Here is a 24,087-nt window from a genome sequence, read left to right on the forward strand (position 1 = left end):
TTGTGAAGCAACTTCGTCGCCTTCAGGGATTTCTATAAGGCGAATATTAGTTTTCTTCAAATTATCCCAGAGCTCTCTGAGAGAAAGATCTGTTTTTGCTCTCCATTCTTTCCATCTTTGTGCTCTTGGGCTCGTTCAAAAGCTTTGTCTTCAATGTCAGAGATCCTTTCTTCTGCCTGTTCCATTCTGTTACCGAGAGATTCTACTGTATTTTTCAGATCTTTGAGGGCTGCAACCTCTTGCCTCAATGTTTCAAAATCTTTGGTCATTTTATCTTTGAAATTGTTGAATTCTTGAGACAACTTTTGTATAATTTCTTGAGATACCTTTTGAATAATTTCTTGAAATTCTAATTCCCTCCTTTCTTCCATTTTGTTAATCTTATTTGCTATCCAAATTCTGAACTTGATTTCTGACATCTAAGCCATCTGTTTATGGATGGGTTCTTCAATTGCATCTGCCCCATTTTTCCTTGGGGGAGTTGATCTACTCTGGTTATTCAGGTTTCCAGAGTTTTCCAGCTGATTCCCCCCATGCTGAGTTTACACTGTTTGGAGACCTTATCAGAACTGTTCAGTCAGTGGCTGCCACTGGAGAAGGTGCCAACTTCTTCTGGTTGCCCAGAGAGACAGGGCGTGTCTGTCGTCTTCTCATAGTTCTTGGGTGCTGGGGCGACTGGGGGGGGGCAGGGGAACGGCAGTGGCTGTGTGAGAACTTGTGCAGCTGGATCAGACCTTGTTCAGCCCACTGGGGTGATGGGGGTGAGATGGGCAGGGGAACAAACAGCAATGGTGGCACAGGGCACTTGTGCAGCTGGATCAGTCCTAGTTTGGCAGGGGAATGGCAGCGGTCGGATCAGTCCTTGTTAGGCCTGCAGGGCTACGGGGTGGGGGCACAGAGCACACAAGTGGCTGAATCAGTCCTACTTCAGCCCTGCCAGGGTGACAGGGGGGTTAATGGCAGCAGCTGGTTCAGTCCTTGTTCAGCTCTGCTGCGGTGATGGGGGGGTGGTGGTGGGCAGGGGAACAGCAATTGCAGGGCACGGACGTGCCTGGATCAGTCCTGGTTCAGCTCCACCGGGTCAACCGGAGGGCAAGGAAAGGGCAGTGGCTGGATCAGTCCTGGTTGGGCCCACCAGGGCAAACGGGGGCGGGGGGCAGGGGAACGTGGCCGGATCAGTCCTAGTTCGGCCCTGCCAGGGTGACTCTGTGGCAGGGGAAAGGCAACCCCCTGGGCAGGGAATGCGCGACTGCAGGGCCGGGATAGTGTGCTTGGTCCCATGGGTGGGAGGACGCTACTCTTGGGCCTCCTCTCACTGTCTCTGCAGGGATGAGGGGATGGGTAGACTGGAGATTCAAAATGGCAGTGGAAACTTTAGTTCGATTTTTCTGCCTGGTGAGAGGGTGTTTGGAGTCTCAGCAGGGTCCCTCTAGAGGACTAGACCCCACTGCCTGTAGCTCTCACATGTGGGGTGAGATAATAGGTCCTCAGTTCATCTCTTACCTGTAGGAAGCTTACAGGAGAAGACGAAGAGAAAACAAAGAGAAAAACACAGCTCTCTTGGGGGAGCGGATGGGCACTTTTCCTTTGAGATGTTCTGTATACCTGTAAGTTGCACTCCAGGAGTCGCAGCTTGCCTCAGCAGAGGTGTTCTGCAGGTATGACTCTACTCTCTTGGCTGGGCTCCTAGTCTTCAACTTTGTTGGGTGTTTTCTGGACTTTATCCAACCCTCTAAATGGGAGCTTCTGTTGGAGGCTGGTAGCTATTGGCCATCTTGCCCCACCCCCCATATATTTTGAATATTAACCCACATAAACAGTTTGCAAATATTTGCTCCCATTGCAAAGGTTGTCTTTTCACTTTGTCAATTGATTTCTTTGCTGCGAAGAAGCTTTTTTATTTGATGTAATCCCATTTGTCTATTTTTGCTTTTATTGACTGTGCTTTTGGGGTCAAATAAAAAAATTACTGCCAAGACCAATGTCATGAAACTTTTCCCCTATTTTCTTCTAGTACTTTTATAGTTTCAGGCCTTATATTTAAGTTTTTAATCCTTATCGAGTTGATTTTCATATAGGAGGTGATATAAGGTCCAAACTCTTTCTCCATGTGGATATCCAATTTTCCCAACACCGTTTATTGAAGAGATTGTCTTTTTCTTATTATATGTTCTTGAGATCGTTGTCAAAAATCAACTGATCACGAATGTGTGGATTTATTTTTGGACTGTCTATTCTGTTCCATTGGTCTATGTGCTGGTTTTTATGCTAGTACCATGCTGTTTTGACTATTATAGCTTTGTGGTAGGTTTTAAAATCAGTCAGTATTAAGCCTCTAGTTTTGTTCTTATTGCTCAAGATTGTTTTAGCTATTTGAGGTATTTTGTAGTTCCATATAAATCTTAGGATTTTTTTCTCTATTTCTATGAGAAATTTCATTGTAATTTTGGTAAGGATTGCATTCTGTCTATAGATTGCTTTGAGTAGTATGAACATTTTTTTTTTTTTTTTGAGACAGAGCCTCAAGCTATCCCCCTGGATAGCCATGGCATTACAGCTCACAGCAACCTTCAACTCCTGGGCTCAAGCAAGTCTCCTGCCTCAGCCGCCCAAGTAGCTGGGACCACAGGCACCCACCACAACACCTGGCTATTTTTTGGTTGCAGCCATCATTGTTGTTGTGGCAGGCCTGGTCTGGATTCGAACCCGCCACCTTTGGTGTATGTTGCTGGTGCTTTAGCCACTTGAGCCACAGGTGCCGAGCCAGTATGAAGATTTTCAACAATATTTTCTTCCAAACTATAAACATAGAATATCTTTCCATTTATTTGCATCTTTTCGATTACTTTTTGGCAGCATTTTTAGTTATTTCCTATACATTAGTTTATTAGATGATAACAGATTCAAAAACCACATTAAACCAAAACAAAACAAGACTCACAAAAATGCTACCTTAAAAATGGAAGCAACAGTTAACCAAAACATAATATGATTTCACTTTAGACAATGCATTAACTGGTAGCACAAAATTATAGTGCTTTTATGCTATTATAGGAAATAGTTTGGTTAGTCACTTTCATTATCTACAAGGAATTTTTTTTTCCCACTTCTCATGGACTCTAGGAGTCTCTTTAAATGATGTCCTCACTTTTCTTCTAGTGTGTTTAGGTTTTGAGTGGCTGGCTCTATCCTCAGCTGTGAGGTCAGCTGCTATATGTACACAGGTGATATTAGAACCCACCCTCCCACTCTTAGTCGCTCACCTCTATCTGTTTTTGCATTGCCCTTTGTCAGATGCACTTCTTCCACTGGAAGTTCATTTACAACTCAGATTTTAACTGCTGAAAGCCCATCCTCTAATCATCCCCAGAGAAGGAGAGCCATAGCCTTTTTCTTTACACTATTTAATTTTCAAGCAGGCAAACTAAGTCACCTTTGTGACTTACCAATAGAGTCTTACCACCTCCACCAAAACAGTTTATGCAAATCTATGGGATTTCCAGTTAGAAGGAAGATTTTCCAGAGATTCAAGTGCATTCACTGCCTTTATTTCACTCTACATCTTACAAAGATTTTTATCCTTGGTGGTATCCCATAATATCCTTTTAGGGCAGTTTTAAAATACCACCTGAGAAGAAACTTCAAACTTATTTAGAATCAATTATTTCTCTTTCCCCTATACTATTTGTTATGTAGAATTATTCACTTTTCCTTTTTGAGATTTTAGATGATCATGGAATTTATTCCTTCTGTGAGGTTCTGAGTCCCAGCAGCCTTGTGCAGAATGTTGGAGCTATGTTTCCACCATAGTACATTCCTCAGCATTGGTTCTTTTTAGTGAATCCCTGGGACTTTCCCAACCTTGACATAGTGGAGGGGGGAAAAGTAGACAGTGAGGCACAGTAGGGTTTAAATCCCAACTCTATTGTCTAGAGGTATGACTTTCGGCAAGTTCCATTCCCTCTTTGAGCCTTATTTTTTTCTGATAGTTTTCTGTTCTCTTTACTGTAAAATGAACTTGGTAATATGTGCCTTATAGACCACCCATGAGAATTAAACAAGCACAGTGTTGACTTTGCCTAGCAGGGATCCTAACAATGGCTTAGTCAATGCTACCTCCTTTCTCACTCACCTCCCACCCCATCCCACACCCTTACATCCAGTAACTGAATAGAAAAATTTCCTTAGAGTTAAAGGGTTGAAGTTCAGACAGAAGTAGGTTCTGACTTTATATGCCTCATTAATAAATATATGGTTGTCACTTCCATGTAGTTCTCTTATAGGGAAACCTCAGTTATGTAAAATAGCACTCCAAACCCATAAATTGAAAAGGAGAACAATGATTTCAGTAAAACTCTATGTCCTTTTCCATGTCCAGCATTCACCTACCTCACAGATCTTGTGCATACTTGTGTTGGATACTGGCTTCCAAATTTATGGCAGATGAGAAAAGACAAAGCAGGAACATCAGCAATAGTGAAAACCACAGCTGTGACCTGAAGTCAAGGCAGCAAGCAGAACTACAAAAATTAGAGAGGAGTATTTTAAAAAAGGAGTACTCTGGCACCATTATCAGTCTTGTACTTCTTGAGAACAGTGCAGGGTGGTATAATAATCATGTTCATAATGATGATTCCTTAATTGTCAGTAAGTGTTTACATTATGTTGTTTATAGTTGGTTTAAGTATATAGGAAAGTTTATAATTAAAAAAATTTTCATAGTGGTTAATAAGTTTTCTTAAAAAGATATTGGTGGCCCTTCATCAGAGAAGTTTCTAGTATCTTCAAATTTTAGAGTATGGAATGTCAGTGATAAGCCAGCTACTTTCACTAATGCCAATGTGTGTGTGTCACTGTGCACACATCCCTGTGTGAGACACACAACCCTCTTTAAGAAATTTTGCTGTAATATATCCAAGTAAAACACCCCATTTGAACTCTGCATTTTGGAAATTCAGTTACTAAAGGTGTAGAAATTCTTAATTTTAGTATGGTTTCAGAGAACATTGCTATAGTGAAGTGTCAGAGGATAAAACTCACTCTGTAAAATATTATTTCTCTAAATTAGGAACACACTTTCATTGAGTAAATTGGATCCTTTTTCACCTTAAGAAATAAAACTTCAGACTTCCCATCATAGCCTAAAAAGTAATTTTTGACATTTTTCCCTCTGCATTAAATTACCTGAATGTTACAGCATCTTAGAGTAAATTGGCTTCCCCCAAACTAGCTATGCTTTTGAAATTACTTTTCTTTTCTTAGAAATAATTTCCATGTATTATTGAGATCTATCACAGAGTTTCTATCCTGGGTAATTTTTTTTCTGTAACTTTGTGGATTCAAATATAATAGCTACATAAGACACATATCCTGACAATATTTATTATTAATACAAGTGACTTAATTTTTAAGATTTTTTTTCACTTTTTGGTTTTTTTCTCTCAAAATAAGACCTATAGCCAATAGATTCTCAAATTCTACTTCCATTTAAAAGAAAACAAAGACAAAATGTATATCTTGCCTTTATTTGGATTAATCAAGTATTTTATTTTATTTTGTAAAATTTTATTCAAATTAATATGAGGGTACAATGTTTTGGTCACATTGTTCTTACTTCCAGGATAAAGTTCCATTTGCAGAAGAGCCCCTCACCCAGGAGACGTGTTATACACCCTCACAATGTGCACATTAGGTGAAATCCAGCCTCAAGCCCTCCCTTGTTCTGCCAAATGTCCTCCCCCCACTCCCTTCCCGCTTCCTTTTACCCCCAAACTGGACTATAATGGTGTTTTCTTGTTCTTATGGACATGTAATTATTTATATATTGATTTCATATTAATATGTAGGACATTGGATATTTATATTTCCATTCTTGTGATACTTTACTAAGAAGAATGTATTTCAACTCCATCCAGGTAAATGTAAAAGATGTAAAGCCTCCATCATTTTTAATGGCTGAAGAATATTCCATGGTATACATATACCATAGTTTGTTGATCCATTCATGGGTTGATGGGCACTTTGGTTGCTTCCACGACTTGGCAATTATGAATTGAGCTGCAATAAACATTTTAGTGCAAACGTTTTTTGTGGTAAAATGATTTTTATTCTTCAGTGTAGATACCTGTAATGGAATTTCAGGGTCAAATGGAAAGTCTACCTTTAGGTCTTTGAGGATTCTCCATATTTCTTTCCAAAAAGGCTGTATTAGTTTGCAATCTCACCAGCAGTGTAGAAGTGTTCCCTTCCCTCTACACTCACTCCAGCATCTGGTGTTTTGGAACTTTATGATGTGGGCTAATCTTGCTGGGGTTAGGTGATATCTTAAAGTGGTTTTGATTTGCATTTTTTCTAATGATTAAAGATGATGAGCATTTTTTCATGTGTTTGTTGGCCATTCATCTGTCATCCTCAGAGAAGTTTCTGTTTCAATCTTTTGCCCACTTATAGAGAGGGTTGTTTGTACTTTTCTTATTGTTTAAGAGTTCTCTGTAGATTCTTGTTATCAGGCCTTTGTCAGATTCATAAAATGTAAAAATCTTCTCCCATTCTGAGGGCTGTTTGCCTTGTTTGTGGTACTCTTAGCTGTGCAAAGCTTTTTAGCTTGATCAAGTCTCAGTTATTTATTTTTGGTGTTGCTGCAATTGCTGGGGGGGAGAGGGGGTGTCTTTGTCATAAAGTTTTTTCCCAGGCCAATATCTTCAAGTGTTTTTCTCACACTCTCTTCTAGAATTTATATTGTTTTGTGTCTGAAATTTAAGTCTTTTGTCAAACAAGAATCAATTTTTGTCAGTGATGGGAGGTGCAGGTCCAGTTTCAGTCTTGTGCATGTGGATAACTAGTTCTCCCAGTACCATTTGTTAAATGAGGATTCTTTTCCCCATTGCATGTTTTTGTTAGGCTTATCAAAGATTAAATGACAATGTGCCAGGGTTCATCTCTAGATTCTCTATCCTATTTCATAGATGTAGGTCTTTATTTTTGTGCGAGTACTATGCTGTATTTTTTGTTTTTGTTTTTCTTTCTTTCTTTCTTTTTGTGAGACAGAGCCTCAAGCTGATACCTTGGGTAGAGTACTGTGGTGTCATAGCTCACAGCAACCTCCAACTCAGGCTCAAGCAATACTCTTGCCTCAGTTTTTCTATTTTTAGTAGAGACAGGGTCTTGCTCTGGCTCTGGCTGGTCTCAAACTCGTGAGCTCAAGCAATCCACCCACCTCGGCCTCCCAGAGTGCTAGGATTACAGGCATTAGCCACTGCCCCCGACTCAGTATCATGCTGTTTTGATCACTATAGCCTTGTAATATAACCTGAAATCTGGCAATAAGATGCCTCCAGATCTGTTTTTATTTCTAAAAACTATATTTGCTATTTACATTTTTTTCTAGATCCATATGAATTGAAGTACTATTTTTTCAAGATCTTTAAAGTGTAACATTGGTGCTTTGATGGGGATTGCATTGAATCAATAGATTACATTGGGTAGTATGGACATTTTAACAATGTTGAGTCTTCCCAGCCATGAGCACGGTATGTTCTTCCATTTGTTGACATATTCTGCTATTTCCTTTCTCAAAGTTTCATAATTCTCTTTATAGAGATCTTTTGCTTCTTTTGTTAGATGTATTCCCAGGTATTTCATCTTCTTTGGTGCTATTGTAAAAGGAATAGAGTCTTTGATTTTGTTCTCAGCTTGACAATTGTTGGTGTATACAAGGGCTACTGATTTGTAGGTATTGATTTTGCAGCCTGAGACACAGCTATATTCCTTGATCACTTTTAAGAGCTTTGTAGTTGAGTCCCTGGAGTTTTCCAAGTATAAGATCATGTCATCTGTGAAGAGGGAGAGTTTGACCTCTTCTGTCCCCATTTGGATTCCTCTGATCTCCTTCTCTTCCCTGATTGCGATGGCTAGAACTTCCAACACTATGTTAAATAGCAGTGGAGACAGTGGGCATGCTTGTCTGGTTTCAGATTTGAATGGAAATTCTTTTAGTTTTATTCCATTCGATGTGATATTGGCTATGAGTTTGCTGTAGATAGCCTTTATCAGCTTCTGGAATGTTCCTTCTAAGCCTATTTTCTTGAGTGTTTTTTACCATGAAAGGATGCTGGATATTATCAAAAGCCTTTTCTGCATCAATTGAAAGAATCATATGGTCTTTGTTTTTGATTCTATTATGTGGTGTATTATATTTATAGATTTGTGAATGTTGAACCAACCTTATGTCTCTGGGATAAAATCAACATGATCATGGTGTATAACCTTTTTAATGTGTTGTTGTATTCTGTTTGCTAATATCTTCTTGAATATTTTTGCATTGATATTCATTAATGATATTGGTCTATAGTTTTCTTTTTTTGTTGGGTCCCTTCCTGATTTGGGGATCAGGATGATATTTCTTTCATAGAATATGTTGGGGAGGATTCTTTCTTTCTCTATATTTTGGAAAAGTTTATGCATTATAGGAACTAGTTTCTCTTTGAAGGTTTAATAGAATTCTGATGTGAAACCATCTGGTCCAGGGCTTTTCTTTTTGGGGAGATTTTGTAAAATTGATGCTATTTCAGTATTTGATGTTGGTCTATTCAAGATTTCCAAATCTTTCTGGCTGATATTGGTTCATATCCTCTACACTTTCATATTTCTGGGAATAGTTTTTGTAGTAATTGTTGAGAATATTTTGTATTTCTGTGGCATCTGTTGTTATTTCCCCTTTAGCATTTCTGATTGTAGTTATTAGAGATCTTATTTTTCTGCTTCTGGTTAGTCTAGCCAAGGGTTTATCAATTTTATTAATCTTTTCAAAAAATCTAACTTTTTGTTTTGCTGGACTTCTGAATAATTCTTTTGTTTTCAATTTCATTTAATTATGCTCTAATTTTGATTATTTCTTTTCTTCTGCTGGGTTTGGGATTAGGTTGTTATTTTTTTTCCTGTTGCTTGAGATGGCCCATTAGATTGTTGACTTGCTCTCTTTTTGTTTTCTTGATGAAGTCATCTAGTGCTACAAATTTTCCCCCTAAAGCCTGCCTTTGCAGTATCTTACAGTTTTGATAGTTTGTGGCTTCATTATCATTTTGTTCCAGAAATTTAATGATCTTCTTCCTAATTTTGTTTATGACTCAGATATCATTCAGCATAAGGTTATTTAGTTTCCATGATTTTATTTGAGTATGAAGATTTCTGTTGCTGTTGAGTTCAACTTTTATTCCATGATGGTCTGCGAAGATACAAGAGATAACTTCTATTCTTTGGAATTTGTTGAGGTTAGCCTTGTGACCTAAGATAGGATTAATTTTGGAAGATGTGGGCTGATGAATATGTATTCAGTTTTTTTAGAATAAAGTATTCTATAAATGTCTGTTGAGTCCATTTGTTCTAGATTGTTTAAGTCCATTATTTCTTTGTTTAGTTTCTGCTTGGAGGATCTGTCCAGTACTGCCAATGGGGTGTTAAAGTCTCCAACTATTATAGTGTTGGAAGTTTTCCTATTGTTCAGATCAGTTAGGGTTTGTTTTATGTGTCAAGGTGCATTCAGATAGGCTACATAGATAATAAGTATTGAAATATCTTCATATTGTAGATTAATCAAGTATTTTAAAATATTATTTTATGTGTCATATAAGCTTGTTACACATTTATGTACACATATTAGCTTTTAGTGGTTACTCTAAACATTTCAACAATTCTTTGTTTAGTAGAATGTATCATGAATCAGAACTATTAGCACTTTTCACCTAATACAAAAACTTAAAAACTTAAACTTCTTTTACCCAATTATGCTTTTGCTGTCAATCATTTTAATTCTCTCTATATTTTAAATCTTATAATTATTTTATTTAACTTTTTTATTTTTTTGTTTCTTTTTTAAAAATCATATGTTTTATTGCTACCTACAGGTGAGGCCTCTGTGGGGTGGTGTATGTGCTGGGATAGGGGATGTGTGAGCTTTGAGGAGGGGTTGATGATGGGAGGGCTGGAAGGAAACATGGTGGGTTTGGAGGCCTCATGGGGTCCTCATATCCACTTTTAGGGATGGGAAGCTTTGAGAAAGGACCATGGCAAGCCACAGCTATGTCTCTGATAAGATTGAGGGATTCTTGGAAATCTAGCTGCCTATCAGAGTTGAGGTCCAATTTCTTCATCATGCAGTCAAGCACACTAGGGTCCTTCTGGTTCTTTATGAAAGCAGCCAACTCTGTGTTAATGAAGTTCAGGAACTCAGTCTTGGAGAGATTATAGCTGTAGCCATCCTTTCCAGCATACTTCTGGAACACAGCGATCAAGGACTCGATGCACCACTCCATCTCCTTGGGGCTGGGGACTTTTGCCATGCTGAAGTTGAGTGAGGCATGGAGGCTGATAACATAATTATTTTAATATATTAAATATTTATATTTATGTTCTGTTCTTTTGCTTTTCATTTCTTGCTGAACTCCCCTGCTTCCATTTGGAGTCATTTTTTTTTACCTCAGGAACTCTCTAGTATTTTCTTTAAGAGAAAGCTTGCTAAAATTCTCTTCATTTTTGTCTTAAATTCACTTTAAAGACATGGAAACAACTTAAATTCCTATCAATTCAGGAATGGGTTAACAAACTGTAGTATATACACACCATTGAATACTATTCAGCCATAAGAAAATGGTGACTTTACATCTTTTTTTTTTTTGGCCAGGGCTAGGTTTGAACCCTCCACCTCCAACAAATGGGGCCAGTGCCCTACTCCTTTGAGCCACAGGTGCTGCCTGTGACTTCACATCTTTTGTATTAACCTGTATGACATTGAAACACATTCTTCTCAGTAAAATATCATAAAAATGATAAAACAAATATCCAATGTACTCAATATTAATATGAAGCTAGTAGACAATCTAATTCATGCCCATATAGAGAAAAACTTATTTCAATTCAAGTTGGGGAGAGGGATATCAAGGCAGGGGGGAGAGGGAAGAAGTGTTTGGGGTGCTACCTTGAATGGGCACATTGTAGTGGTGTATGGTACATTGTTTGGGTGTAGGACATAACTACAAGAGGGACTCTACCTATGAAATTCAAATATTTTGTCCTGGTTATTTGAACCCTCACATTAACCTAAAATATAAAATAAAATCACTTTATTTAACTTTCTCTTTTGAAGGTTATTTTTGCTGAGTTTCAAATTCTAAGCTGGCAGTTTTTCCTTTTAGCACTTTAAACATGTCGTTCCATTAATTCTATAGCTCCTATTTAAGAGTCACTTATAAATATCATTGATGAGTCTTTGAAGATAATGTTCCTTTTTTCTCCTTCTTTAAAAAAAATTTTCTCTTTATAATTTTAATCAGTTTGACTATAAGTTTTTCCATGTAGTTTGGGATTTTAGAGTAGTTTTAGCCTAAGGCTTGAAGTTTTAGGTTGATCATTTTTGCAAACATTCAGCCACTCTCTTTTTAAATATTGTTTTTATCCATTTTTTCTCTCTATTCTGATTCTTTGAATAAATGTATGTTTGACCTTTTCACTCTATACTGTATTTCTCTTGTATAACTTCAGAAAACATAAGAGAATGGAAAAGAATTTTCCATTTTTTAATTATCACTTTAGTCTATATTTTCTACTAAATTATTATCAATTTCATTAATATTATTTGAGTTTAATCTGTCTTTAGAATCACATGTTGAATTCTTGTATTTATTCATTTAGTTATATTTGCTTATTTATATTATATGAATTTAAGCCCTTGAAACAGAATCTTGTCCTTTTATAAAATTTTCCACATCATTATCTATTTTCTTGAATATACTTATCTTCCAGAAATCTCACTAGACCAAAAGACATTAGTGGAAACAAATCTGCTGAAATATGACTGCTGCCCTGGCCTATTGAATCTTATCTCTGTGAATAGGAATAGTAAACATAAGACATAAAGGCAAAAAATCATGAAAATTATATGCAGCAAAAGAGAGGGTTACTCACATATATAACATAAAAATGGTTACAAAATTTAAAGGCTGAACAGGACCTGATCATCTGAGTTAAACTCACCGTGGTGCCTGGCATCTTTCACCTAAGGAACACTCAATAAACCTAAATATGAATTTATTCCTTTGATGAATGAACCAAGCTCAGAAGGTGACCTGCTCAGGATACACAAAGCAAACAGGCTAAGGAGGAGCTCATTTTGAAAGAATGTCTCTGAAAATTTTCATCTCTACAAGTATCTTCCATTGACATATTCCACTTTTCTTCACTTATTGGACTTTTTATTTTGAAAAATTTCAAACATATACAAAGTAAATACCATAATTTACACTTACAAAGTAGATAGAATAATGAATCCTTATATATACATGTCACCCAAGTTAAATATTGTTCAAAATTTGAATTATTTTAATGAATTATTGTTTCATTTATTCTTTTACCCAGTCTCCAACACACTATTTTTTTTACAGTATTTTCAAGGTAGAATTTATAAATATTGAAAAGACAGGCTGGGTGTGTTGGCTCATGCCTGTAAATCCTAGGACTTTGGGAGGCTAAGGCTGAAGGATTGCTTGAGGCTGGGAGTTTGAGACCAGCCTGAGCAAAAGTGAAACTCCATCTCTACAAAAAATTAACAAAATTAGCCAGGTATGGTGGTGCTCACCTGTGGTCCCAGCTAGTTGGAGGCTTAGGCAGGAGGATTGCTTGAGCCAAGGAGTTTAAAGTTGTAGTGAGCTATGATGATACCCCTGCTCTCTAGGCTGTGCAATAGAGCAAGACCCTGTCTTATCAATAAAAACAATTATAAAAGACAAATCTTAACTGCACAATTCTGACAATTGGATTGATAACTGTAAAATTAAGGATTAAATGGTATCGCCTGATAATTCATATGTTGAAGCCTTAATCCTCAAGGTGACTATGTTTGGAAACAGAATGTATAAGGAAGTAATAAAGACTTAGGGAAGTCATAAGGATGAGAGGGGGCCTTAATTTGGTAGGGATAGAGTTCTTATCAGAAGAAGAAGAGATTCCAGAGATCTCCCTCTCTCTCTGAACAGGAACAAAGTAGATGTCTTGTTGGCACACAGCAGATGGCTGCTACCTATGTGTTGATAAAAGAGGCCTCAGAATGAAACCTGCCTTGCCAGCACCTTGATTTTGGCATTCCCAGCCTCCCAAACCATGAGAAATAAGTTTCTGGTGTTTAAGTCACTCAGCCTGTGGTATTTTGTTATGGTAGCTTGAGCTGACTAATACGTGCTCATTAGCATGGTAGGAAACATAGTCATCTACCCAAGAAATTCCCTCAAGTGTCTTTCTAGACAACCCTTAATGCTCTTCTTCCTACCCTCAAAAAACCACTGTTTTATTTATTTTTATTTGTGATTTGTTCAAAAATGTTTTATTTGTATATTTTCATCAGGTACTAGTGCAATTTTGCTACATTGATATCTGGCATTGTGGTGAAGTTGGGACCTTCCATGCATCCATCACTGGAACAATACACATTGTACCCACCAAGCAATCCCCCATAATCCACCCCCCTCTCACTTCCCTACGCCCCTGAATCTCTATTGTCCACCATTTCACACTCAGCTTCCATGTGTACACATTGTTTATCTCCCATTTGTGAGGACATGGGTTGTTTGTCTTTCTGTGTCTGAGTTGTTTTGCTTAAAATAATGGCCTACAGTTCCACCCATGATACAGCAAGACACTATTTCCTTCCTATTTTATGGCTGAAAGTATTCCATCATGTATATATACCACAGGTGTCCACTGATGGACACTTAGGTTGATTCCATATTTTTGCTATTGTCAATAGTGCTATGACAAACATGTGTATGAGGGCTGATATCTCTTTTTATTTTTTAATTTATATTGATTTCTTTCCCTTTGTATAGATATTTAGTAGTGTAATTGCTGGATTGTATGGTACTTCCATATTTAGTTCTTTGATAAATCTCTATGGTGCTTTCCATAGAACAACCACTGTTTTAATTTTTTAAAGCTTATATTACTGAAATAAGAAATTTGAATAAATGAAATAACTTAGTATGTTGTCTTATGGGTTTCTTACACCCAAGATTATGTATGTGAAACTTATCTATGTTGTCATAACTTTTCATTTTTCATCAGGATTCCATTGTGTTAATATTATCATAATTAATCTATTCTCATGTTGATAGGCTTTTGAGTTGATTCCAGTTTTCAGCTATTGTGATTAGAACTGCTATGAACATTCTTATATGTGTACAAGCCTTTTTGTGGACATAAGTTTTGATTTCTCTTTGATAGATGCCTTGGAGTGAAATTGCTTGTGCAGAGAAATGTATGTTTTGGCCTTTCTGGTAGATATATAGAGGTATCTCAAGGAGATATTAGCTTTTATTACCTTAATGACTGATAATGTGGAACACTTTTAAAATATACTTATTGATAATTTGTATATTTTCCTCTGTGTGAGTTCCTACTGTACCTTTGCCTATTTTCAATAGATCACTATTACTAAGTTGTAGTAATTCATTATATGGTCTGCATGTCAGATATATGATTTGTGATATTTTCTGTATGTCTATGGCTTGCCTATTCTTTTCTTTCTTTCTTTTTCTTTTTCTTTTTTTTGAGACAGTCTCAAGCCGTCACCCTGGCTAGAGTGCCATGGCATCACAGCTCACACAGCAACCGCAAACTGTTGGGCTAAAGTGATTCTCCTGCCTCAACCTCCCAAGCAGCTGGGACCACAGGCACCCGCCACAATGCCTGGCTATTTTTTGTTGTTGTTGTTGCAGTTGTCATTGTTGTTTTAGCAGGCCCAGGTGGGGTTGGAACCAGCCAGCCCTACTGTTTGTGACCAGCGCCCTACCCACTGAGCTATGGGCGCCACCCCCTATTCTTTTTCTTAATGCTGTCTTTTAATGAACACAAGTTTTAGATTTTGATAAATTTGTACAAAAAATCAACACATTGTACCCCATGTATGCATAAATGTATTCATGATCTATGTGTATATGACTTAATAAAAAAATTCTAATTTATTGAAATTTTCTTCTATGGTTACCACTTTCTGCATTTTGCCTAAGAAATCTTTCCCTACCTCATGTTTTGAAAATGTTCTCCTATATTTTCTTCCTTATGATTTAAAGCCTTATGATTTTAGGTTTTTATGTTTAGGTCTATGATCTATCTTAGTACATGTATTAATATACTTGAAATCATATTGTATAGGTAGCTCTATAACTTGTTTCTACCTCCAAATGCTATTTTGTCAACCTTTTTACTTGTCATTGGAAACACTCTGCAGATAATATTTAGAGCTGTCTGACTTTCTATGCCATGGTTCTTCCACTTTTTTTTTTTTTTTATCTCATGGCATACTTGAACCTATCTATAGTTAAACTACCATGGCACACTTAAATCATGTTGATTAAAGAAAAGAGAAGTGCTTTGAACATCTTTTGAAAATAATTTAATTAACAATCTTTAAAAATTTTTGTGACACACCTAAAATCTTCTCATGCAAACCAGGGAGGGTGTCATGGTACACCAGTCAAATATCACTGTTCTATGCTATGAATATGTCATAATTTATTTAATGTTTCTTTTATTTTTGAACATTTAGATTATTCTTTCTCTGTGTCTCTGCTACTATAAATAATACTTGCAATAGAAATCTTTTTTCATACATATATTTGCATTTTGGATTACTTCTTTTGGGTGTATTCCTAGAAGGGGAATTACTGGGCCAAATAGTACAGAACATCTTTAAGACTCTTCTCACCAGTTACATCCCTAAATTCTTTCCAATAGCTCATTTAAATTCCCTCCTGCAGCATAGGAGAATCATTACCATGTTCTCCTACTGAGTACTATCCTTTAAATTTTTTTTCCTTTGACATGTTAAAGAAGGTATTTTTTTGAAGTGTCGATTTGTATGTCTTTGATTATTGCTTGGATTTTTAAGAGAGTAAACTTGTTTTCCTTATTTTCAAATATCCATTTTATATACCATTCTCACTTATCCATTACTTATCTAAAGGGGTCCTACCTTTATTTCCTATGAGTTTCTTATGGAAATTCATATATTAAGTTTGGTTTTCACTTAGATTTTTATGATTTTTGATGTTGTTAGTGGTTCTAGTCAAAACTTTTGTCAGTACTCTAAAGGCAGTTAGAAATATACTACGACTAGTAGTAAAGTTTCAGAGATGGGAAAGGTAGCAGTGATGAGCTAAGCATACCACCTTTCACTGGGGTGGTAAAGATTTTCATCTTTGACTTGCTCAGAGGTCACTATGTATTCATGAGTAGGTCCTATGTTTATCTTCTGCCAGTTTTCCCCATCTATAAAATACAGATAAATATTTATGAGACTCCTAGATGATGATACAACTAAATACAAAGTATTATGCCAATAAGCCATTTTAGCATAAATATTGTGGTAAGTACAGACCCATTTCCTTTCTTTTTATATATCTAGGAGATAAAAATGTAATAAAAATGCATGAATCATTTCACTTTCATGGTAAAAGTAAATTTATCATATTCAAGAAAAACAATTCCCTAAAAGATATTATTGTGGAAAACAGATTCAATTGCTATTGTATGTAATACCTTAGGAAAACTAAGGAAAAAAGACAGGTCTTAATTAATGAAGTAGATTCATTCTAAAGACATCCTTTCCTTTTCAGAAACGCTAGGCTTTCTAAGCCTTACCATGGGCAGCTACTTGTCCTGGAAGTTAATGTAAGAATTCACAAATGTTCCGCATGAATTTAAACCATTTTACTTATACCAAATTGCTTCCTTTGAATTATAAATTCATAGACTTATTGTAGATCTGGAAGATTTGAAGACTATTTTGTCTAGTTTTACCAAGGTGACCAGACGTCCCACTTTTGGCTGGGACAGTCCTGATTTTTAACAATTTGTCCCGTGTCCTGTGGCGTTTTAAAAAAGTCCTGATTTTTGGAAAGAATCCACGACAAGCTAGGGAACAGCGGGAGAATGGGAAGGGAATATACAGTTTTCGGCTGCTGGAAAGGTTAATAAACTCGCTTTGGGAATGAAGAGGTTAATGTAACTTCATTTGGAAATGAAAAGGCTAATGTAAACTCCCTACTCCCCTCCTGGGCAAGTTTGCCCAGGTGGACTGGTGCTCTACCTTTGAGCCATAGGCACCACCCTATACATATATTTTTTTAATGTATTATATTTGTAAATTGTACTTCTGTTGAAATTAAAAATATATATATTATAATACTATTTTTGCATTCTATGAAAATTTTTGTTGCTCCATATAGACCAAATTTTTAATTAAAAACACCCCCCCCACCATGGTGTCCCACTTTACCAATGTTAAAATCTGGCCATCTTAAGTTTTACGGTTGTGAGAACTGAGTCCCAAAGAGTTTCCAGTATTTTCTCAAAAACTAGTTATTTCCAAGAAGCAAATACTAGAGATCAGACAAGAACCTGGAATCTCTTGCTTTCTACTGTGGAGTTCTTCCATAGCTCCCACTCTGAGTAAAGGAAGTAAGCAAATTCAAAGCCCAGATACCTCAAAATGAAAACTAGGCCACTTCAAAATTTGTAGTTTTTAGCATAAAATCCATTAGTCCAAGAGCCAATATGCTTTCTTGCTCTAAAGCAATGATTTGATTATGTGTCTAATATACAGATAACTGGAGAGAAGCCTCCAAACCCTAACATGTAGAAAATTGCGTGCTCAGAGAGAGGTACAAATTATGGCTTTCAGGGAGTTTGTTATTTGATTATCTAGTAACTCTTGCTTTATAAGGCTTTCTACCAGGTGTCAGAAGGCAAAATTTGGGACTTAACAATTTGCTACTTAAGAAAAAAAAATATGTACATCTCAAAACCTCTTTTTTAAGTTTACTCCAAAGGGGGAAAAAATCTGCTGCAAAGACTCTTTACCTTATTTATGAAAAATGAATTGTCATTTCATTTTAGAACAAGGTAAACAAAGCCATAAAAAGCATTGCTCAGATCTGTCAGAGAGGCATGAGGCTTTGAAATCAGAAGGGAAGCTTGCTGCTGCATTTTAAGTCTGTGTTTTGTTAGGCCAAACTATGTAAGTAGTTGAAATGATGAATGAAAAGAAGCAGCATGCCAGGGTCTATGGTGATAAACATGCTATCAACACTCTTGTTAACTACTGCTGAGCACGAGGGATGAAACGGATCCACTGACCTTTGTGGAATAAACTACTGTGTGTAGGCTGCGTGAAAAGCTTGTTATTGCCTAGATTTATTTTAAGTCAGATGGACTATTATCCAGATAACATATAGTAGCTATCAATAAGAAGGGACCTAATTAAATGCTATTAATTTAATGGCTTCCCTGAAAACATGTTTTATACACAGAGAAGTATCTATAGAGACATATTAGAAGAGAAGAGAATCTAAAGCCTTTTGAGAATCTTTCTGAAAATTAACCAGGAAATAACATACTGAATGCAGGATTTTTGAAGTATAGTCAATATGTTTAAAAAACCCTTTCAAATTCATTTTTTCTGCCACCCACCTGCACACTTTCCAGCTCTTATTTATTTGGGGCAGGAAAGAGGTTTGATGGATTATTTGTAATTATCCTACAGTTTTAAAAGAGAAAAATATAAATATGACTGATGACTTTATTTTCTATCGTAGGTTACATAAAATAATAAAGTGATTTTATTTGTTCATAAGCAAACAGAAAGAATCTTTGAAAGGATAGTTCAAGTTGCCCATTTTTGGGGGGGGTCATACCCTCCTGTAGAACATTGAAGTGTTCTGATTAGATTCTCATAGAATAAACTACAATGTCAGTACTGGCAGTTACCTTTTCCATTTTATGAAATTAAGTGTCTATTTTTTTTTAAAAACTTGGACTAATGACTATTTGTGTAGATGGTATAAATGAGTTGATATAGACTTTCTACTATGAACCCATTTAAAAAATGAATAAGGCAGCTTTTTGGAGGTAGGGTATCTATGAGTTCCTTAGCAGGTTGAAAGGGTAAATGACAGAGCATACAGTTTCTAGAACTCAATGTCCAGAGTTCCCTCCTAATGTTCAGAATGAGGCAAAGGCAAAACTTAATGTTCTCATTTTGTCATTTTTAAAAAATAAATGGCAATAAAGATGTTGTTAAATAACTGAATTTACAGCTCGGCGCCAGTAGCACAGTGGTTTGGTGACAGCCACATACACTGAGGGTGGCGGGTTTGAACCTGGCCCGGGGCAGCTAAACAATAATGGCAACTGCAACAAAAAATAGCCGGGCATTGTGGCAGGTGCCTGTAGTCTCAGCTACTCGGGAGGCTGAGGCAAGAGAATCGCTTAAGCCCAAGAGCTTGATGTTGCTGTGAGCTGTGACGCCATGGCCCTCTACCAAGGGCAACATAGTGAGACTATCTAAAATAAATAAACAAATAACAGAATTTACCCAGTTCTTTTTGATAGAATCAAGTTACCGACCCACCCAGGGAGAATCCCTTTCCTGGAAAGCATGTCCCGCCCAGGAAATAGTGAATGACCAATCCAGATCTCCCTTACCTTGCCCCACCTACCTGCCCAGGTAAAGCTATGGACAGACCAATCCTGGCTGCCCTAACCCTTTAAATTCCTGTCCACCATAGCCCACGTGTGGATTTCTCCCTAGTCAGGCATCTCACCCCACCTACACTCCAGGTGGAATAAAAACCACTTTAATTGTACGATTTGGATCTCTGTCTTCCTTTTGTCTCACTTCTTGGAAAGATTTTATCCTTGGGTCCAGAACCTTTTACATTTTGGGGGAGTTAATTCAGCAGGAAATCTATTATAGTTCCCCCTTTGTAGGTCAAGAGAAAAATATTCCAATAACACTCAGGGGATTTTGAAGTACATATTACAGCTCCCAAAGAGAATTCTGAATTCAGAAATATGATTGCTTAACTGATGATTACAGAAATGCAGACTGAATTCTAACATCCTAGTTCATTGCCAGTCTAGCTTTGACATTAACTTGGTGTGTGCTTCAGTAGAGTTGATCACAAATTATTTTTTGGCAATATGCTTTACAATGCTTAGTGAAAAGAACAATGTTGGCTGTGTGAAGAGCAGCATGAAGGGGTTTGGTGGCACAGAGCAGTGTAGTGAGGACACATACTTTCTGTAGTGATGAAGATGGTCTTTGGTGATATCGAAATAATCAGACTATTTTATGGTAATTACCTTATAAATTCTGCCCCTGAAGAAATGAAGCATGTTGTTAAAACAGAAAAGGCTGGGGCTGGGCATGGTGACTCTTACCTATAATTCTAGCACTCTAGGAGGCTGAGGCCTGTGGATTTCTTGAGTTCAGGAGTTCAAGACCAGCCTGAGCAAGAGTGGGATCCATCTCCCACTTTGGCCTAACAAAACACAGACTCAATAGGTGCTGTGGTAGGTGCCTGTAGTTCCAGCTACTCTGGAGGCTGAGATAAGAGGATCACTTGAGTCCGAGGGCAACATAGTAAGACTCTGTCTCCAAAAGATAAAGACAAAAAGACAAAACAAACAAAAAACAGGAAAGGCAAAATCTCCTATCATCAGACTGTTTAAGAATTTAACTAAAGTGAAATTTCACTAGAAAATTCACACACAAAAAATAAACAGAATGACAGTGGTCATTCAGAATGGTGACTGTCACCCCATGGTCTGATGATTATGTCTATATAGGTCGAACTTTTATATTCCTTGAAATTCACAACTAGAAAAGATCACTCCGTTGGAACCAAGTCTCATCACTTCCAGAACATTAATCAGGGACCAAGTCAACATTCATTCTTAGGAAACTATTGATATTTTCTACAGGGCTATTTTTTGAGCTTTTTAATTATAATTATATGAGTGAGATAAATAGAAATCAGTATTTGGGATTGAAGGATAATGTGTTCATCAGCATCTTGTTTGTTCTGTAGTTATTTCCTTCTTTCAGTCCTCAGTATTTTAGGTCACCATGCATATGTGTGACAGTAAAGCTGAACCCTCAGCAACTGAAATCAATCAACAATTTAGTTTGTTTACATGTAAATGGTTCCATTTCTGACTAAGGTTTTATTTAACCAAGGTTATTACTCTTAGTAGTTTATAACCTTGAACAATTTGCTTAACCCTTTTAAAGCCGTTTTTTATCAGAATTATGAAAAGGGTCATAGAATCAGGACAGAAATAGAACCTGCTTCACAAAGTTGTAGTGGGTGGCAGGAGATAATATCCATGAAGTAGGTGGTCAACACAGAGGCCGGCACATTAATAAGTGCTCAGTAAATGAGTTCTGTTAGTGTTATTAATGATACATCAAAGCTGTATGTGTGTATGTTTGGCATATACAAGCTTGTCTGTTGATTGTTTAAATAGGTTTAGCACTTTAAAACAAAACCTTTTGCTTTAAATACACCTAACACAGGCAGACTTTTTTTTTGAGCCACAGGCGCCACCCCAAAGTTTTTTTTTTTTTTTTTTTTTTTTTGTGTCTTAGGCTATCCCCCTGGGCTTAGGTGATTCTTTAGCTCACAGCTCTTGAGTAGCTGGGACTACAGGTGCCCACCACAACCCCTGGCTATTTTTTGTTGCGGTTTGGCTGGGGTGGGTTTGAACCCGCCAGCCTTGGTATATGGGGCTGGTGCCCTACTCACTGAGCCACAGTTGCCACTCCATGGAATTTTTTTCATTTGTTTGTGTCATCTACAATTACTTTCATCAGTGTTTTGTAGTTCTTTTTGCAGAGATCTGGCACCTCCTTGGTTAAGTATAGTCCTAGGTATTTAATTTTTCAGCTCACAGCAACCTCCAGGTCCTGGGCTCAAGCGATTCTCCTGCCTCCAGCTCCCAAGTAGCTAGGACTATAGGCACCTGCCAAAACGTCCATTTTTTGGTTGCAGTCATTGTTGTTTGGCAGCCTGGGCTGGATTTGAACCCGCCAACTCAGGTGTATGTGGCTGGTGCCTTAGTCGCTTGAGCCACAGGCAGACTTTTTAATAGCAAATAAGCACACATTGGCTTTAGAACTAAAATAATATGGATGTATATTATAGGTATTTATTGTGGATTATTTGAAGGTTATATATTAAATTTTGAGAACATTAATAAGAGTAGAAGTGTTTTGATCTGAAGCATATAAGGATTAATTAAAGCAATCTGAAAATATGATTCTTCACTTATTCTAGCTTTTATAAGTTGTTAATATGGAAACTTCTAAAGGATAGTTTTTCCTCCAGCAGAAAATGCATGTAGATATTACATTTCGTTAAAAAAATTATTTTTCTAACAATGTTTCTTCAGGATTATCGCAATGTCTTTAAAATTTCTTCTCTCTTTCATTTGTAGCCTAGAGGATAAAAAAACTGTCTTGAGAACTTTTTCATTGCTATAGTTTTCAAAATGCTTATACTTTACAATATCTCAAAAATGATCAATCATTAAAATTACACTTATATTACTGGGAGAAAAAAAAAATCTTCTTTTCATTTCAATGAGACCTAAAAATGCTGGATGACTAGTGCTCAAAGCCCTGTCTCTTGATTCAATTATAACTCAGGGCCTTACCCCGCTGTAGTCAAATCTTAGGACATTTACCAAACAGTTCCTAGACTGGGGGAATAATTTGTGACAAAGCAAACCATTTATAAAATTTGTTCCTAGTCATGTGTAAGAGAGAGCAGATACAAGAAGATAAGGGTCCCTGGCTCTCTTTCTGGCTTTCTTTCATCTCTGTGGCATTTGTTCATTTAATTTTCAATAATGCTTTGCCCATTTGCTATCTTCTGCAAGATGGGGGCTGGGGGGAGTGTCCAGTGGTGAACAAAAACAGATACCTTGTACTCACGGAATTCAGAGAGTCTAGGAGTGATACTGATAGTGATAAAAACAAATTGTGAGTTTCAATCTAAAATTCCAACTGCCCATACCTGGTTAGGGATGTCAGGAAAGGCTCTCCTGGGGAGAAGCTGTTTGAGCTAAAGTCTAAAAGGATGAGGCAGAATTCCTAAGTGAAAAGACCTTTCAGCAAGATGGAATTTAGTGAGTACAGAGGCTTCAAAAGGACACAGTGGGCAGAATGCATTGCTCAGGGGCAGCATGGAACCAGAAGAGGCTGGAGAGGGGGCTGCAGCCAGTGGATGCTGGGCTTCCTAAGCCGTGTTCAGGGGTTCCCTCCTGATCCAAGGGAGGCTTTGAGCAGTGTCATGACCTTGTCATGTTTATGTTCTAGAAATATGCCTACTCAGTGTATGACCCAGTCAGGTTTATGTTCGAGAAGTATGCCTACTCAGGCTTAGAACAGACTGTAGGGAGGCAGGAGTTAGGCTGATTAGTTAGGCTACTTCTGATGCCACACAAACCAGGAGAGGGACTGAAGTAGTGTAGTGGTGGAGGTGGAGAGACACGATCAGATTTAAGAAGAGTTGGATATGAAGGGTGGGGGCGGGAGGGGCAGGGGAAGGAATGAAGTTGCCATTTGCTGTGTCAGGGAGCAATGAGGGGTGGAGAACCAGCTTTCAGAAAATGAGCATGAGTTTTTGTTTGAGTTTAATGTTCCTTTGAGGCCGCTGAGAGGAGGTATTAACTAAGTGAGCTTTTGGCTCTCAGGGGTCTATCTAGGGCTTCCCTCTGCTCTGGGTACCACTGTGTCCAGCCTCCTGGCGGACGTTTCCATTTTGGAACCTACCTTGGATTTAGATCCTGTAGCTGAATTCTTTGCCTCCAGACTGTGCTCAACTTCCTCCGAGAAAGATGGTCCACTGGTCCCTCTGAGCTCTTCTCCACACACAGCTGCCTCGAGCTTCTAGTGCAGTGATTTTCAACCTGTGTGCTGCGGCACACTGGTGTGTCATGAGAGGATCTTAGGTGTGCCGCAAAAATTTTTAAAGATCATTAATTAAGTTATTTTTAAAAGGCATTCAAAGCACAGTAAGTATACCTTTTTTTGGATCAACATAAGTGTTCCGTGGAAGTTAAACTACAGGTTGAAGCGTGCCATGAGATAAAGAAGGCTGGAAAGCACTGGTCTGCTGTCTCCTTTACTCCTCCTTGAGCTACAGACAGTGATTTGTAGTCCATTTCTTTCTAGCCTGTCTGAACCACATTCCCCAA

This window comes from Otolemur garnettii, unplaced genomic scaffold (assembly GCF_000181295.1).
Source record: "Otolemur garnettii isolate 467f Iridium unplaced genomic scaffold, OtoGar3 scaffold00032, whole genome shotgun sequence".
Taxonomy (NCBI): Eukaryota; Metazoa; Chordata; class Mammalia; order Primates; family Galagidae; genus Otolemur; species Otolemur garnettii.